The sequence below is a fragment of the Dermacentor variabilis genome, chromosome 7 (assembly GCF_050947875.1).
Source record: "Dermacentor variabilis isolate Ectoservices chromosome 7, ASM5094787v1, whole genome shotgun sequence".
Classification (NCBI taxonomy): Eukaryota; Metazoa; Arthropoda; class Arachnida; order Ixodida; family Ixodidae; genus Dermacentor; species Dermacentor variabilis.
In genome coordinates, this window is record NC_134574.1 from 11,311,528 (window position 1) to 11,329,968 (window position 18,441).

At 45.5% G+C, this 18,441-nt stretch overlaps 1 protein-coding gene across 10 annotated transcripts in view; it reads right to left on the minus strand.

The window, feature by feature from the left end:
• Positions 1-18,441, minus strand: part of LOC142587326 (egl nine homolog 1-like) — a 249,396-nt gene that overhangs the window by 131,333 nt on the left and 99,622 nt on the right. The window lies entirely within an intron of this gene.

Here is an 18,441-nt window from a genome sequence, read left to right on the forward strand (position 1 = left end):
GGCTCTCGACAGTCACCCAATTAAGCACAGTCATTCACTCGTTTGCTTCTGTCCTTGACAAGGCTGGCCAAGTGGATGTGATGTTTTTGGATTTTCAAAAAGCATTTGATGTAGTTCCTCACGACAAATTAATTTATAAATTAGAATTCCTTGGTCTTCCTGCCTTTATCCTGTCCTGGGTTTCAGCTTACTTGACGCGTCGCAAACAGTACGTAGTGATTGATGGGCAGCAGTCCGATTCTCTTTCGGTAACCTCTGGCGTGCCTCAAGGCAGCGTCCTTGGCCCGCTACTATTTCTTATTTATTGTAACGACATAGTTGATGTAATAGAGGCCCCTGTCAATATTCGTCTGTTCGCAGACGACTGTATCATTTTTAACGATATTAATACAGTTCATGATCAACTATCTCTTCATTTAGCCTTAAACAACATTCTTGAGTGGAGCAACAAGTGGGGAATGAAACTTAACTCAGATAAATCTGTGCTTCTACGTATAACAAACAAAAAACTACCCCTAAAATTTTCTTATTCTATTGGCCAAGATCCCTTGGCCGAAGTGAGCGAGTACAAGTATCTTGGAATTACAATTACTAACAACCTAAATTGGAATAGCCACATTGCTGCTACCGCCTCCGCTGCTTTCAGAAAGCTATGTCTACTTCGCCATAAGCTTAAACATGCATCCCATGAAGTAAAATCCTTAGCCTACACCACATTTATTCGACCCAAATTGGAATACTCGTGCGTTATTTGGGACCCGTTTACCAAAATCAACATTTACGCCCTTGAAAGGATACAGAGAAGAGCCATACGTTTTATTTTTTCCAAATACGGCCGCGAAGAGTCTGTTTCTGAATTACTGCGTACAAATGGCTTTCACACCCTTCAAACGAGGAGAAAAATAATGCGCCTGCAGTTCCTCTACTCCTTGATAAACCGTAAATTTTCTTTAGATCCTAGTTCATACATAACACTTTCCGCATCCAGGAAAACCCGTCATTCCCACCCCCTCGCTCTCTCCCCTTACGTTGCCAGGACAAACCTCTTTAAGTTTTCATTCTTTCCTCGAACCATAGAAGAATGGAACCTCATCCCTTTCCATCATCTGAACTCACCTGAATCAATTCAAACTCATATTATTAGTATTTCTTAACTAACATTGCTGTTTCGTGTTATATTGTTTCATTTCTTGAATTTCATATTTTTGCAATTCTGCCTTTTATACATGTACTTTTATTTGTTACCATGCCCCTCCTGCTTGGGCCACACGGCCTGCAGTATGCTGTAAATAAATAAATAAATAAATAATGAATTAACTAAAGAACGAATTTATGCAAGATGGCCCCCGCCAAAATAAAATCCAGATACTAACATTGGCTCCGCAATCCTGGTCGCAGAATAAAATTATGAGCTTCTCTGGCGCGTCTGAACAACAGGTACATGAGGCATTGAAACTCAAGTCGAATTCCGGAGTCCTGAGCATGCCGCCACCGAATAAAGGGTGGCCTCTAAGCAAAGAAGTTACTTCTTCGATCAAACAATTTTATAAGGATGACTCAGTGTCCCACTGCCTTCCGGGAAAAAAAACTGTGTTGCGTGGTCATCAAAAGCATTTGCTGTTAATGAATTTAAAAGAAATGTTCAAGAATTGGAAAGGAAGTTCAACAATGACTTGCGGTTTTTTTATGTTTGCCAGCCTTCGACCCACACATTGCGCGTTAGCAGGAGGATGTGGCACACACACTGTATGCACCTGTATTGTGGGATTCTCACCCGTGCTCTTGGGACAAAGGAACGACAACACAGTAGTGCAAACAATCACAAGGGCATTTTTGCACCTTTCATAGATTAATGCCTGCTAGCCGAGTTGCTATCCACAAAACATGCCAATGGGCACACGACAAATCACGAAAGTCCGACTCACCGCAACCGGATAGCGAGCGAATATGTTCGCCTCATGCTGGGCACCAACACCTGATCATTTGCATGTACGATCACGCGAACGGTGGCGCGTTCGAACGAGGCCTCACGAGACGGTCTCGCAGAAGCATGGATCGGCACACTCACCGACCTGCAGCCAAAGAGGAAGCGCCTTCTCCTTTCCGTGCCCAAGTAACCCCGCCGTGAGGCGGCGTTAGCAGTGCAACACTCGCACTCTCTCTCGTACTGCACTTCAACCACACCGACCGCCGCGGGCCCCAGGCCACGCGCTGAAGCCGGATTACAGGAGACGGGAGCTATGCGAGGAAAACAACGTATCAGGGGACGCGTGAGAGTCGCAGCTTCCCCACAGTATGCATCATCAAAATTTTAAGCTTATGCTCCATGCTTCTGGATTGAGAGAGACCTGCGAGGAGCTACTGGGAACAGTGTGCCAACTGGACAGGGAGCCGTGCACGTTCGACAACTGCAGAAGTTGTCCAGGAACAAAGCACGTCGAAACTCTGCTCAGGAACAGCTTGAATCTCACCGCCGAAGAGAACGAAAGCATAGTGGTTAAGCAGTGGGTGAGCAGCATGCAGTGCAGTCTTGAGTCACTTCTGCTTTCACTTGATGAGTTCTTTGAAAGGTTCTTGGAGACGCTGAAGAAACTCAAAGGTCACCACTTTGTTAAACAACAAGCACACTATTTCAGACAGTTGAAAGCAAACATAAGCAACAATGAAGCAGTTGCGTTAATAAATTTTGCCGAAAATTATCATTTTGTAGTACAGGATGCGCCACAGCAGTTTCACTGGGTCAATATGCAGGCATAGTTGTATCCAGTAGTTATTTATTATCAAGCCACGGAAGGCAGTTGTGATCCAGTTTCCGTCATGCCATTTGTTGTGATTTCCGATAGTCTCGATCACGACACCACTGCCATCTTTGCGTTCCAAGAAGCAATACTAAAAAGAGCCAGACACAATTTTCCTGCAATCACACACATTCCCTATTTTTCCATGGGGCTGCTTCTCAATACAAGAACAGAAAGAACTTCTTCAATCTTTGCCACCACAAAACAGATCTTGAAATTTAAGCCGACTGGAACTTATTCACAATGTCACATGGAAAGAGTGCTTGTGGTGGCATAGGAGGAGCAGGGAAACATTTAGCAGCAAAAGCAAGCCTACAAAGACCGTATGAAGATCAGATCTTGACACCGCACCAGCTCTGCATGTGGACACAAAACAATATTTTCGGCATCAGGGCAATATGGGTACCAAAAAACTATATCGACACAATGAAGCTGCTCCTCGCCGAAAGGTACAAGCACACGATTTCCATAAAGAATACTCGCAAGTACCACCACATCAAGCCCACCTCAAAGTATGTTCTTCAAGTTGGTCTGACTTCATGCTCAACACTGAAGGAAATCATCATCTCCAGGCAAAATCCAACTGTTTGAATTGTTCGTCATCCACACACGATGGTTTCAGCGTGTTTGCAAAAGGAGCAGTTCGCCATGAACAAAAGTAGTGCACAATTGCCTGAGTACGTTGTCGCACTTATTGTTCTTAAATGCGCTGCACACCGCAGGCCAGTTTATTGTTCTTTCTGTGCTTTCTTTTCCATATGAGGGAAGTTGGCCACCCTGGGAGGTGCATTTGTTATTGCAAGACCTCAGATGCCATGGAGGAAAGAAACAAAACAGGAGTGGCCCTGACGTCCCGTTTTTGAAGATGGAAGTGCAGCCATGTTGGTGTGCTATCTTCCTTTGCGCCTCCAATCAGCAGTTCTGCAGCTCGCCGGAGCAGATGGGTGCGAAGTTTGAACTTGCATTGTAACGAACCGCCAGAAGTGTGTGCTGCTGACGCGCGTCAAAACAAAGCCTACAAAACTTCTGTAGCAGTTTTAGTGATGCAGACGCGGTCTTGTTTTTTTCCATGGCACGTTCAAGAAGACGACGAAGACCCGCGCCGTGATTGCTTGAGTGTATATGTTGCTGGCTGACACTCACCCTCACAGACCCAAACACAACTTTCAAGCTTACACACCACACTGCAGTGCGAACAAAATATTGACGCGAAGTAAGTTTGCACATGTTGACACGGGACCCTTAAGGCGAGAACGACGAAGTTCGTGGTTGCGCGTGGGCTCTCCAAGGACCAGCCATCGCTAAAGGCAGACGTTTTTTGCCAATCTGTATTTTGCCAAACTGTTTTAGTTGTAATAGCTGGGTGACATTTCTGGTGGAGGTGCGGGGTACGGTCGATGTTAGGATCTCCGGAGCATACCCCAGACCTAAGCTCGGTGAGTAGTTCAGCCGAGCTTACCCCAGTGCACGTACGTGCCAGCCGACGTCTCCAGGGACTCCAGCCACAGCACGGTCTGCTACTCGAACGAACTAGAATGACGAACCAACCACCTCCTGCCACTCCTGCAGCATCGCACGTCGTCAACCACATCCGGACGCCGAATCTGTTCCACGGAAGTGCTTCAGAGCACCCCGAATGGCTTGACCATTTTGACCGGGTTGCCAACCTCAACGACTGGAACCACGAGCGTAAGCTACGCTACGTGTACTTCGCTCTTGAGGATTCCGCGAAAACATGGTTTGAGAACCACGAGGCAACACTGACGTCATGGGAAGAATTTTGTAGGCAGTTCCTGAATGCCTTCGCCAGGGCGGACAGGAAGGAGAGGGCGGAGTTAGCGTTGGAGGCAAGAATTCAAGGCCCGAATGAGCGAGTGACGGCGTACGTAGAAGACATGAATCGGCTTTTCAGATGTGCGGACCCTTCTATGACTGAAACAAAGAAGGTGCGCCATCTCATGCACGGCGTCAAAGAGGAAATCTTTGCTGGCCTCATTCGAAATCCGACGACAACACTTGCAGAGTTCCATGACGAAGCCACTACTATGGAAAAGGCCCTTCAACAGCGGGCCAGGCAAAACAACCGCGTTGCCGTGATTTCAAGGGAGCTCTCTGCCGTTACCCTCGGTAATGACGTTGGCGCCTTGCGAGAAATCATCAGGGCTGTCGTCAAGGAGGAACTGCAGAAGATGCAGACGACCACTGCCCCAGTGGAACAACTTTCCATTGCGGATATGGTGCGCGCTGAGGTCCGACAGGCCGTCCATGTTCCTGGACAGTACGAGGCACCACAGCAGGGACCGCACGCCGAAATGAGTTACGCTGAAGCAGTACGCCGTCCGCCACCCTCAAGTGCGTGCAGCATGGTACACCCCACTCAACAAATGGACGTAAGCTTCAGGCTGCCTCGCAGCCCACCGCACATCGCCGAAGCAAGGACTAGGAAGAGCAATGTCTGGCGCACCACAGACTACAAGCCCCTTTGTTTTCATTGTGGCGAAGCCGGACACATCTACAGAATGTGCCCTTATCGTCATGCGGGGCTCCGAGGATTCTCGCCGAATGCACCTCGTCCACGACCTGGTGAGCGGCCGCCAGAAATAGAGAGTTTCGTCGCAAATCGTCGCAATGTTGATCAGCGATGGCCGGAGCCCCGTTCGTCGTCTCCTGCTTTTTACATGTCACAATCACCAAGCCAAGCTTTTACTCGCGGCGCTCTGAGACGCCGCTCGCCCAGCCCGGTGGGTCGGGAAAACTGAGTTCAGCGACTTCGGAGGTGAGGCCGCTGAGGACGACCGTACGCAATATCCTCCACTACGACGAAAACAGAACGACGCAGACGTACAGGCAGAGTCGAACACCTTACGAGAGGTAGTAACGTCGAACATTCCTGTCACCATAGACGACGAAGAAATAACAGCGTTAATCGACACTGGAGCGGACACCTCAGTTATGAGCATGGACCTTGCCTGCAAGCTGAAGAAAGTTTCTACCAAGTGGACTGGGTCGCAGATTCGAACTGCAGGAGGCCATCTGCTAACCCCGGTAGGAAGATGCACAGCGCGAGTGAGCATTCACGGGTTTACGTACCTCGGAGATTTCGTTATCCTCCCAAGCTGTTCGAGGGACCTAATTCTGGGAATGGACTTTCTGCAGGCTAATGGAGCTGTGATTAACTTACAAAAGTCGCGGGTAACGTTTTCGACAGCGCAGGCCTTAGCAGGGAGCAGCACTGACGACACGTATGTCAACGCCTTGAGGATTGTTGATAAGAACATCACGGTGCCACCAAGGAGCAGCGTATTGACCCTCGTCACCTGCGACGCATTCAACGGCTATGAGGGTATTGCCAAGGCAAATATCCCGCTGCTGCTCGAAAGACACATCTGCATCGCCCGGGGCCTTGTTCGAATACAGCATAAGTGCTCGCAAGTTTTGTTGACAAACTTCAGCCATGAGTATCAGCATGTCCCTCAAGGTACAGCTGTGGCATTTCTGAACAACATTGCTGACTTCTTCGATATCGGCACGTTACAAGCGACTTCACCGGATGCAACAACTCACGCCAGCCTGAATACCCGCGTCCGCATTAATGCTGACTTAGCAGATGTACAGAAGGATAAGCTGCTGGGCCTACTGACAGAATTCTCCGGCTGTTTTTCCACGGAATCCGAAGTCCAGCGCACTTCCGTTACGCAACACCGGATCGTTACAGAGGAGTCGGCGCGGCCTGTTCGTCAGCATCCGTATCGCGTGTCACCTATGGAGCGGGAGGCGATTAAGCGTCAAGTTCAAGAAATACTAAATGATGACGTCATCCAGCCGTCGACAAGTCCATGGGCATCACCTGTCGTACTAGTAAAAAAGAAAGACAACACACTCCGGGGGGGCTTCTGCGTTGACTACAGACGGCTTAACCGAGTCACCAAACGCGACGTTTATCCCCTGCCACGGATCGATGACGCTTTGGACTGTCTGCGTGATGCTCAGTTCTTTACTTCGTTAGACCTAAAGTCAGGCTACTGGCAAATCGAAGTGGACGAGCGTGACCATGAAAAAACCGCCTTCGTGACTCCCGATCGGCTGTACGAATTTAAAGTGCTGCCTTTCGGTCTCTGTTCCGCTCCTGCTACGTTCCAATGAATGATGGACACTGTACTCGTTGGACTAAAGTGGCAGACGTGTCTAGTGTACCTAGACGACGTTGTTGTGTTTTCCAGCACGTTCGATGAACATCTCGCCCGGCTACAAAATGTCCTTACCGCAATACGCAAGGCCAACCTCACCATCAAGCCTGAAAAATGTTACTTTGGCTTCCAGGAACTCAAGTTTCTAGGCCACGTGGTCAGCTCCCAAGGAGTACGACCAGACCCGAAAAAACTCGCTGCCGTTGCTTAGTTTTCTCGTCCTATAGACAAAAAGGCTGTTCAGCGGTTCCTGGGCCTCAGCGCTTACTACCGTCGTTTCGTTGAAGGCTTCTCAAGGATTGCTGAACCGCTCACGAGACTGACGTGACAAGATGTGCCCTTTGCGTGGACGGAAGACCAAGAGCAGGCCTTCACCGAATTGCGTAAACGCCTTCAATCCGCTCCAGTGCTGGTGCATTTTGATGACACCGCGGCAACTGAAATACACACCGACGCCAGCAACGTAGGAATCGGGGCCATTCTGGTTCAATGGCAAGATGGCGCAGAACGTGTAATTGCGTACGCGAGTCATAGTCTGGCAAAAGCAGAAGCTAATTATTCAACAACCGAAAAAGAACGCTTAGCAGTCGTGTGGGCCATCAGCAAGCTCCGACCCTACTTATACGGCCGGCCATTTCGAGCGATCAGTGATCACCACTCGCTCTGCTGGCTTGCCAATCTACGAGACCCGTCAGGTCGCCTCGCTCGTTGGAGCCTCCGCCTCCAGGAATACGACATAACTGTTGTCTACAGATCCGACCATAAGCATAGCGACGCTGACTGCTTGTCACGTTCTCCACGCGAGCTCTCCAAGGACCAGCCATCGCTAAAGGCAGACGTTGTTTGCCAATCTGTATTTTGCCAAACTGTTTTAGTTGTAATAGCTGGGTGACAATATGCTGTGAAAAAGACACCGGCGGAAAAATCTTATCTCACTTTACAGAGACCAAATGCAGCAGCGAAAGCTTCGGGAGTGCGGTTGCTATGGCAATGTTGACATTTGGGGTACCCGCCTCAGTGCTCCTTTGCAAAAAACAGCACGTGATTTCCGCCACTCTCTCTTTAATACGTTCGTGCTGGTCGGGGCCTCTCCTGGGTCTCCTTCCTCCATGTCGGATGCAATGAACATGTGCGAAATCAATAGCATGGGTTTTTTATTCCGGCGTTCCGACATATGAAAGAATGAGTGCGACCACTCTAAAGGCGCATAAACAAAAAGACTATTAAGCATAATCACGAAGAAAAGTGTCTGATGCCCTTCTTATTCTATAATGCAAAAGTGGCACAGTCAAAAGTGTAATCCTCCAGGTGGATCTGGATGAGTCTTTCCACGCTTCAGCATATATATAGTCCGGCTTCTCTGGCAGATATCACCAATAAAAGTTCTGATGTCTTGCTAGAGCCACTACAGAAATACATTGTAGCTGTAGGTACCGGAAATATATGCACTTGAAACCTCCCTCCTTTTATTTAAAGCAATTATTGTGGCCTGCTAATGCCTAAGAGACGTCATTCTTACCTTATTCTGAGCATTGCTGCAAGAAGACCACCAGGGGAAGTGCAAGCATTTAAACATACTAGGTGTTGTGTGAAAAAATGTAATGTATCTGAGGAGCATAGGAGCGCGTTTTAGGATTATAGCTGCAACCTTGTTACAGTAGATAGCTCGAACGCGCCTTCCCATTTTTTTTCTTCAGTTATCACAGATTGTATGTTAAATCCTGCGCTTCACAAAGGTCAGCGGACTACCTCATTTGGTCTGAATTTAACATTTAACAACAAGAAAGACAGAGAGGGCAAGCAACTAAACATATTTATTCCTTTCCATAATCTTTTTAAATGCAGTAGTTTGAACTTAAGTATGCCAAAACATTTAATGACGAGTAAACATCACTCCTCTAAAATCATTGCCAACATGGTCGCTAGAACACGATTGTGTTGGCTGACATTTGCTACATATTTGCCGTAATAAAGCTACAGATTGTTTTTTTATTCACAAAGTTTTCGCCCATTTCTAAATCTTAGTGTACGTTAGTGCACTCTGTACTCACTGGTGTAACTTTCTGATGCCACATGATGACACTATGCAGGCCGTCGGTGTACGGGGACATCTGGTTAAACGCACTCTATTGGGGCTCGCATTTTTTATTGGCTACACCAATAATTTCTAATAAAGCACTCAAATAAACACTTCAGGACCTGATTATCTTGTCTAGATATTTCTCCATCGACACAGGAAATTTTGCGTCCGCACAAGTTCTACTTGCCACTAGGGCGCTTTCCTACGAAAGGGAAATGTGCAAGCACAGAGACCGGTATAACACAAATTCAAAAATTTTTTTATTGCTTAAAACAAAAAGTAAATTCGATAAAAGTTTCTCAGTTTGTAGACAATGGATGTTTCTAATAAATACACTATTTAACATATTTTTACCCTGACCACCTCAATTCTAAATTCACGACTAAACAAAGGCTAAAACTAACTTTTCTGCAACTTTGTCGCCAGCTGTACTGGCAATTTCACGTTATATTCATCCCAAATGATTTTTCACTTACAGTACAACTTGCTGGCAATTAGTTACTATGATACACAACCTTTTGATAAAAGTTACCTTTCTGCAAAAAAATTCCCGATATGCAACAAATTTTGCATATTTAGTGCCATATAAAAAACTCACGGAAACATAAAGATCGATAAAACCTTCTTCAAGTGAAAAGCCTATCTTTATTCTCAAGGGAAAATCGTGCGCTCACCTAATTTAAGAAGAAAAAATTGTTTGACAATGCTTTTTAAGACTCATATTTTCGAACTTTCTAAATAACTTCACATGTTCCTAGCAGTGCTGAAAATGCTTTTTTCGCAAAAATATTTTACAGAAAGGCTTCTTCGTTAAGTAGATAGTCCTCAATTTTTTTCAAAGAAATCGCTGATGGTCGAGCGCCAAGGTTGGGACAGTTCGCGTGAAATGACCTAAAGTATAATATTGCAGCAGAAGTTCTGCTTGATCCAAGAAGCTTGACTGCAAGTTCACGGCCACAGGTACTCTTCGTTGTTGATAACCGCCCGGGGTATGGTGACATCCAACACCTGAAAGCTATCTGGATTGCATTTCTTCCTTCGAACACCACGTCGATCTTGCAGCCAATGGACCAAGGCGTCAGTCAGCACACGAGCAAGATTTACCGCCACCACCTGCTCAAGCGCATGCTCCTTTGCTATGACAACGGCAAGGAGTACTCCATCGACCTCCTCAGGGCCATATGTCTTATTGTGTATGCATGGAAGCAAGTGGAACCCACTTTGATCATGCGGTGTTTTGAACACGCTGGCTTCTCAAAGGAAAGTAAGTCGATGCTGATGCTGACTATTCATGTGCACTTGATGAAGAAGGAGCCAAGTATTGCAACTGCATCAATGCACTCTGCGCAGAGGATAGCCGATCAGGTGCAGTCGGCTTCGCCGAGTATCTAAACTTTGAAAATGATCTACAAACATGCTACTCAGACTTCGAGAGTGAAGCGCTACCGTTGATGCGACCATGTGTGATGACAGCGACAACGACGCTAACGAGCCCTCGCGAGCACCTGCTCTAGGGGAAGTTACTGGATCGCTGAATGTCATCCAGTTTTATTGAGTGCCACGGTAGAAATTCTCAAATGCTGGAACATAGTTGGCCAACTAGAAAACATGACCCTTGGAGCCTCAAACTACAGGATGCAGCAAATCAGCATCTTTGATTAATTTAAGTAATCCAAAGATCGCCGAATAAAAGTAGTGCATTCCTGCAACGAAATCTTTTTGCCTGGTGTGAATATTTTTTTGCGTTCGATTAATTCGAAAACTCGCTTAATTCCAAGATTTTTTGCGGTCCCAATGATTTCGAATTAACGAGGTTTTACTGTACTTTAAAACAGCCATGTTCCTTGCTCCCATGAGAAAGAATGCGTGGATACAGCTGGGCGAGCTTGCGTGGCGTAGAGAATACGACTGGCACTCCATGTCTGTCTGCAACCTTCTTTCAGGTGTGGGTTACACAGTGCATATAAGGTAAGTCCTCTGGCCTCACCGTTCTCTGCGCTTGCTCGGCCCTTCTCCTGTGTTCGTCACTCTTAATAAGCAAGCCGATGTGACCTGTCTGCAAGGTGATTTTGGGATCTAAAAATTGCAAAGAATTGCAGGAACGTACCTCGTGGAATAAAAACCATTCCCTTCCCGGGACAACAAAAGGCCGCTAAATCTATGTCAACAATGGGCTGATATGACGCAATGAAATGTTGCTTTAAAACAAGTAAAATATCGTCAACTTGCCTAAAAAACTTCAGAACCTCCCCCCACATATTTAGGTATGTTGATGATTTTTTAATTGTTTTAAATCAACAATCCATTACGTCATATCAGCCCATTGTTGACAAAGTTTTAGCGGCCTTTTGCCGTCTCAGGAAGGGAATGATCTCGGGAAGGGAATGGGAAAGGTACCTACAATTCTTTGCAGCTCTGCATGTTAACATTCAATGCCGTAAAAGATTCTGTAAATGCTGACCTCACTTTTTTTGTTTGGCCTACACTGGAGGAAAGTTTTTTTACATTTTTTCTCGCTTCGGACATTCGGAGGTCGGCTTAGAACCAGGGCAGGCCTATATTCGCGTAAATACGGTAAATATTTTATTCTATAGAAGGCGAGAAACATTTTGTTGTGTAGTATATCGTAACCAAGCAGACAACAAATGAGGCACGTAAACTTCCAGCAAGCTCATGGCTTGCCGAATGGTCATCTCTCCTTACTCTCACAAGTTTGGTGAACCGCCCACCTTGCGATGTTGCAGTGACCGAATGTGTTCTGTTCCCGACAAAGATCTCCGATTACTCCCCAGTTCCGACCCGGTAAGTGTGTCGGCTGCGTGCCTTCATAACTGACTGTACAGTCGCCATCTATAATGTCTTCGATAGCGACCGCACTCGGCAAACTAGTTTCATTTTCACTCTGTGTGTGCATCAGCCCCATGCCTTCAAAACTGCGTAGTCGCCATCTAGCTCGTGCTTATAGTACGAGGCCTCAAACCAGGGTGTCTACCAAGTTGACATTTTCAAATTCCCTGAGTTTTCCAGGTTTTCCCTGAGTGCCATTGCAAATTTCCGAGTGATGCAGAACTATGTTTTATGTCAAGACGGGCTGAAACCATATCGCCTGATGCTGTCACTCTCTAGCAAGCACACGAAAAAAATAAAGAAGCGCCTTAATCCAATTTGAATACTAAGGAGTAGTGTTTGTGTTATTTAAAAAGAGAATAGAAGGCAGGGGTTAGTAAAATGCATAGCAAATAAAGTGTCTTTGAAAAAAATTGCAAATAGAGTCGGACATTCTCAAATACGAACAAAAAGGAGATGGATATAGAAGCAAATATTTTCGAATATGAGCTATTTGTATCAACTGATAGCAAGCTCAGTGGTATGAGGCCCCAACTCTGTCACAATTGAGATTCTCTCTCAACAGCCCGTAAGTCAATCTCAACTGTCCTGACATACTCTCAGCCCGCGCACGACTCCCGAGTGTTGTGTTTCACTGCTTTAAAGAGTTTATTTTGGTTTGGATGAGGGACACTTGCATCTCAGCTTTAGCCAAAACTATTTTTTGAGCTCAAGCTCCTTCAAAACGGCAGCAGCAAGCTTCCTTTCCCGTTTATTCCTTCAGGATCCCAAGAGAGCTTCGAACGCGTTAAAACATCAACCAAAAGTGAAGTAAAAGCGCACACAACACCAATGCGCTACTCGAACGGGTGGCAGCCAGCGGCGAGTATAATCTTTCAATTGTTTCCAGCCGCCGCCGCACGACGGCGCGACCATACGTGAAAGTTGCGAATAAGAATACTTTCCGTAAATCTGAGTACAGGCCACCAGATGGGGCAGATACGTTTTATTTGTTTGAAGTGGCAAGCCGGAAAATGATATGTTTTTCTGTCTGCGTTTTGCAAAACCTACTGATGGAAAACTATATGAGTAGAAATGTACCCACGAAATATACATGCTGCTTAAAAATCCAGAAAAATTTTTGCTCTTCAAAGGGAACCGTACAATGACATAGTAGAATGAAGGCCGACACTGCAGCCGCGATGCACGTGCAATCACTGCGAAAAAAGAAAAATGAAATAAATTCATCTGTTCCCAATGCACAAACACCATGTCATATCTAATTATAAACACTGTTTGAGCAGTCTGAACCTATATGCCAGCGCGTGACGTAGTACAAATTACCCTTCCGAGAAGTATCGCCAGTACTTTCCAACGGTGCGACCTTGTTGCGGCCCAATCCACTTTGATCGCAGTGCTGCCACAGTATTTACAGTATTTTTCGTTGTCGCGCGCCTCACTGCAAAGCATGCGCTGCCCCAGCAACTTGTCCCACTCAACCGTATTTTAGTACACTCTAGTGTTATCATAATGGCACCAAACAGGTGATGCCACTGCAGTACTGCTTCCAAACGAAAAGTTGCACTAGCAGCAGAGGCATCGCCAAATGTTCAAGCCAGGCGGGATGTCGGCATTGATGAGAAAAACGTTTCTTATTGGAGGGGGCAAGGGGAGACGCTTTTTGCATGTGCCACAAGATGACGACAGCAATAAGGAAGATGGCGATGATGACGTGGGATGAGCTCGGCATGGTCACACTGTGAATAATTTTGTGAATAATGTCCTCACTTTTTTGTTTGTTTGCTTGGTCTGCATTTGAGGTAAGTATTTTTTTTTTTTTCTGGCTACGTACATTCAGGGGTCAGCTTAGAATTGGGGCTGGCCTAGATTCGAGTAAACACTGTAGTACACAAAGTCCATAGCGAGACGCGTTTGCTTGAGGCGTTGTTGTGCATCATTGTCTGTAGCCTGCGAGAGTGTTAGCACTGTAATTCCCTCACACAGTGCATCGTATGGTGGTTGAGATAGAGAAATACTTTTATTGATGCCTTAGGGAAAATAGCCACTGCCATGCCCTGTGCCAGATGGACCATCGCCCGCTGCACCCAGGCTTCCATCACGCAGCACGGCTTCCTAGTGTTGCAGGGTAGGGACATTGTGGCTGAAGTGTTGATGACGCTGGACCACCACTTGCATATTGTCGCTCTAATGTCGCAGTGCATTAATGCTGCTTTAAGACTTTACATCTTGCATGAGTTGTCGGCATGGGCAAACTTGCAGTCTTTATTTTTCAGAAATAGCAGAAACGTGGCATACCATATCTTGAATTATTATTAATATTATATTTTTAGGTTGCTTACGACTGTCGCCTTGTCTAGTAGTAGCGTATCTTTTTATTGAAGAGAACCCAAAACAAAGCATCCTTCCTGATGGCACCTTTCCCTCCTCTCGCGATCACCCCATGTCTGCTGCCATGTGTGAAAAGTTATTCATTCATTCATTTCGTCACGGCATTGGCTTTACACATTCTCCGTCTCCTCTGTCTATTATTTTATGTCTCCTCTGGGCTATTGCACTTGATAACCAAGGAAAGCACTGCAGCTTCTGCAATGGTTTTGAGGGGAGCAAGGGCCTCACGCCTAATTACTGCCTTCCAGAGGGCATTGTTGCAATGCTCTTAAAGTTCGCTGGAAAGGTCTCCCATGCCTCCTTACATGTACACATTACACACATTCTCAACCAGCCCCCGACACGGCGTGCAAGACAGAAGCAGCAGCAGTGAAAAAGTCGAAGGAAGAGGCAATGAAAGCTTCGCTTTAATATTCGTGCAGCTGTTATCTTGCTTTGCTTTCTGCAAGCAGGATGACAGATACACAAAAAAAAATGAGAGAAAAAAAAACACCTTTTAGAAAATAAGCCTCAAACTTTTTTTTGGAAGCAGTTGACCCATACTAAATTTTGTCAGGACTATAATATTTGCTGTCCTTGTAAGTGAGCAAACTTTTTTTGGCCTGTTGCTCATCTGGCACAGTTTGGGCATCTTTCTAATTCACCACAGATAACTTTGCGCAGTCCTATGGTGTGAAATGGCACCAGGCTGAATGTTAACATAGGATGCTTTGGAGTACATAGTAGTTCTGCGGAAACCCGCAAGGTGGATAGAAGTGTGGTGGAGAGAAGTGTCGGGTGGATGTCTGATTTTCCCTTTATTAATTACTTCTCTCCACCTTGCGGGTTTCCGCAAAACTACTACGTCAAACTCCTGCCTTCGCTTCGTGTTGTCGACAAATTCGACTTCGCCATGCCACCTTCTAGCCGCCTTGTTAGCTCAGATGGTAGAGCAGCTGCCCCGGAAAGGCGGTGGTCCCGGGTTCGAGTCCCGAACCAGGACAAATTTTTCTTCAACTATGAGGCTTTTCTTTCGAGGAACCCGTATGGGTTTCCTTTGTAGCAATTGCTACAAAGGGGTGGATGTCTGATTTTCCCTTTATTTATTACTTCTCTCCACCTTGCGGGTTTCCGCAGAACTACTACGTCAAACTCTTGCCTTTGCTTTGTGTTGTCGTCAAATTCGACTTCGCCCTGCCATCTGCTAGCCGCCCAGTTAGCTCAGATGGTAGAGTGGCTGCCCCGGAAAGGCAGTGGTCCCGGATTCGAATCCCGGACCAGGACGAATTTTTCTTCAACTATGAGGCTTCTCTTTCGAGGAACCCATATGGGTTTCCTTTGTAGCAATTGCTATGAACGGGTGGATGTCTGATTTTCCCTTTATTCAGGATGCTTTGGACAACTGCAAGCTTTTTTTTTTTTTCGATCTCAAAACGTGTTCCCAGGCAGCCCAGCATGGTATTGGTTTGGCGAAGCTTCCCGGTCACCTCTGGCAGCTACTTACGTTGAAACATTAACATTCATATGCGAAAAATCCCATCCGTGGCCCAAAACTGAACCCGCACTTTGTAGTTCCACCACGTCAACGTAGCTTTCATGTGAGCCATGCTGCCGACGCTGTTTCACGTTTCCTTTTTTAAGAACAACAAGTGTGCTGTCTCTGCTGATGTTGACATTAAGTGCATGAACACGTACCCGCATATGCGCAGAGGGGTGTGGGAACAAATATCCTGTAGAGTCTCCAAAGTAAAACTACGCCCATATGTTGGCTTGACTAGAAAGGGCAATGGTTTGCTTCGCTGTTGCTTCATTACAGATGCAGTGCAGGATTGCATGATGCGCCAACGACTTCTTCGGTCGATCCAGCGCTATCTTGTCAATGGCATGTTTGAACCATGGGATAACCACCTCTTTTCACCATAATAAGCAGAGGAGGATTGCGTTTTATCTCTGTAGGCAGGTCTGGTTTAGAACTTTCATTTTATTTTTAGCGAGCGCCAATTCACCACTTGTGATCACTGTGTGATCTGCTGTGATCAACAAAAAAACTGTACATTAACAATGTTTTTGAAGCTGACCTAGCATGGAAACACTCACCGGCAGTGTCGGAGCACGTTGCTGTAGCAACACCCAATCATAAGGTGCCTCTCAGTGTGCTGGCACACTGAACCAATAGGAAGGCCACAAGCATCCTGTACTTTGTCTGATCAACCCTTGACTTTTGCATTTCTCCTACATGATTATAGCAGGTGAGGAGGGTGGGCAGAACTCTGAACTTTCGAACAATACCAAGGTGGCTGTGCTCTGTGGTGGGAAAGACTAGAGGCGACTACACAACCTTTGGTGCTCTTAGGCAATTTTAAGCTCCTCTCTCACAGTCTGCACTGACAAAATAAATTTTCTTTTTCGCGCACTTGGAGTGCATTATCAGCTAAACAGTTTTAATACAGTGTAGATTAAGCACTGTAGATGACAAAACGAGCGGTTTGGGCTCAGCATGGGTTCCGCTCTGGTTTTTCGTGCATAACACAACTAGCCGAACTCACTCACGACATTGCACTTGGCCTGGACCATGGTGAACAGATAGATGCACTGTTTCTTGATCTGTGGAAAGCATTTGATGTCGTCCCGCGCAATCTACGTTGCTTAAAATTATCATTCCTAGGCATTCCTTAGCATATTCTCGGCTGGATAAAGGATTATTTACACCTGCGCGAACAGCAAGTAGTGCAAGTGACATCGGCTCCAATGCACATGCTATCGGGAGTGCCTCAGGGCTCTGTGCTTCGGTCACTTTTGTTCCTTGTTTATATTAATGATTTAGTAGTAGGCTTTAAATCAACAATTAGACTGTATGCCGACAACTGCGTCATGTATCGTACAGTGAAATGTCATGCCGATATGTCTGCCTTACAGGACGACCTTGAAAAAGTATCTAGCGGGTGCAAGCGGTGGCAGATGACTCTGAATACTGGTAAATGCTACCATGTGCAGTTTACAAAGAAAAAGAAAATTCCCCAGTTCCTATTGCGTAAATAATATTGCACTCAGTACCTCTAAGGATGTTAAGTGCCTCGGAGTTACATTTTCTGAAGCGCCGGACTGGACTAATCATGTTAACTCAATTAGCGCGAAAGTTTACCGTCTTCTTCACTTTTTCTGACGGAATTTTAAGCATTCTCTTTCATCACTGAAGGCAACTTTGTATTTACCAAACGTCAGGCCTATTCTAGAATATGCATGCATTATCTGGGATCCATACACTAAAAACCTCACAGAAAAAATAGAATGCGTCCAGAAGCAAGCAGAACGGTTCGTAAAAGGAAATTATAATTTTACTATCAGAGGATCCAGAATACGGGAAGGGTTGGGTTGAAAAACTCTTTCTTCATGCAGGAAAATCCTAAGATAGAAATTCCTTTATAATATAATAAAAGTAAAACTGCTATCGACAAAACACTGTTCATCAAGGAGCCACATTACGTTTCATCTAGAAGAGACTACGCTAACAAAATTAGAGCTTATCAGTGCCGTAACAATGTGTTTAAGTATTCATTTTTTCCTAACACGATTAACAATTGGAATGAGCTCCCTAATGAAGTGATGGCAGCTTCTAGTTTTGAAAATGCTATTGAGAGCCATATTCTTTGATTGTTCTGTTATTCATCTCTGCACATACGCAACTTTTTTTTTGTTACTTACTTTGTTTTGTACTTTGTTAGTCTTTGCAAATTTCAGTGCTTAAACAATGTTGTATTTACTGATGTATTCTTTTGATGTTGCTGAATATGTTTCCATTGTGACCACCTGTATTTTAACCCCCCAACGATAATGTCATACAGGCGATGTAGGTATACCGAAAAAATAAATAAATAAAAAGCATAAAAAATCAATTTTCTTTTTTTCACGATTCTCACGAAGTGATCCCTGCTTCCCCCCTTAACCTTGTCAGTTTTATGCATAGAAGCCATCCAAATATTTGCAGAGGTAAAATATCTCTTCTATATGAACAGTGAATGTCTCGGCTGGCTATTGTGCTCGTTCTCTCAAATGCTGCACAAGACATAAGGATCCAAAAACTTGAGGAAAATTGGTCTTGAATACCGACCAGGATTGAATGTCTGCATTAGTAATACAAAGTTTGATGCTTTAATCATACAAG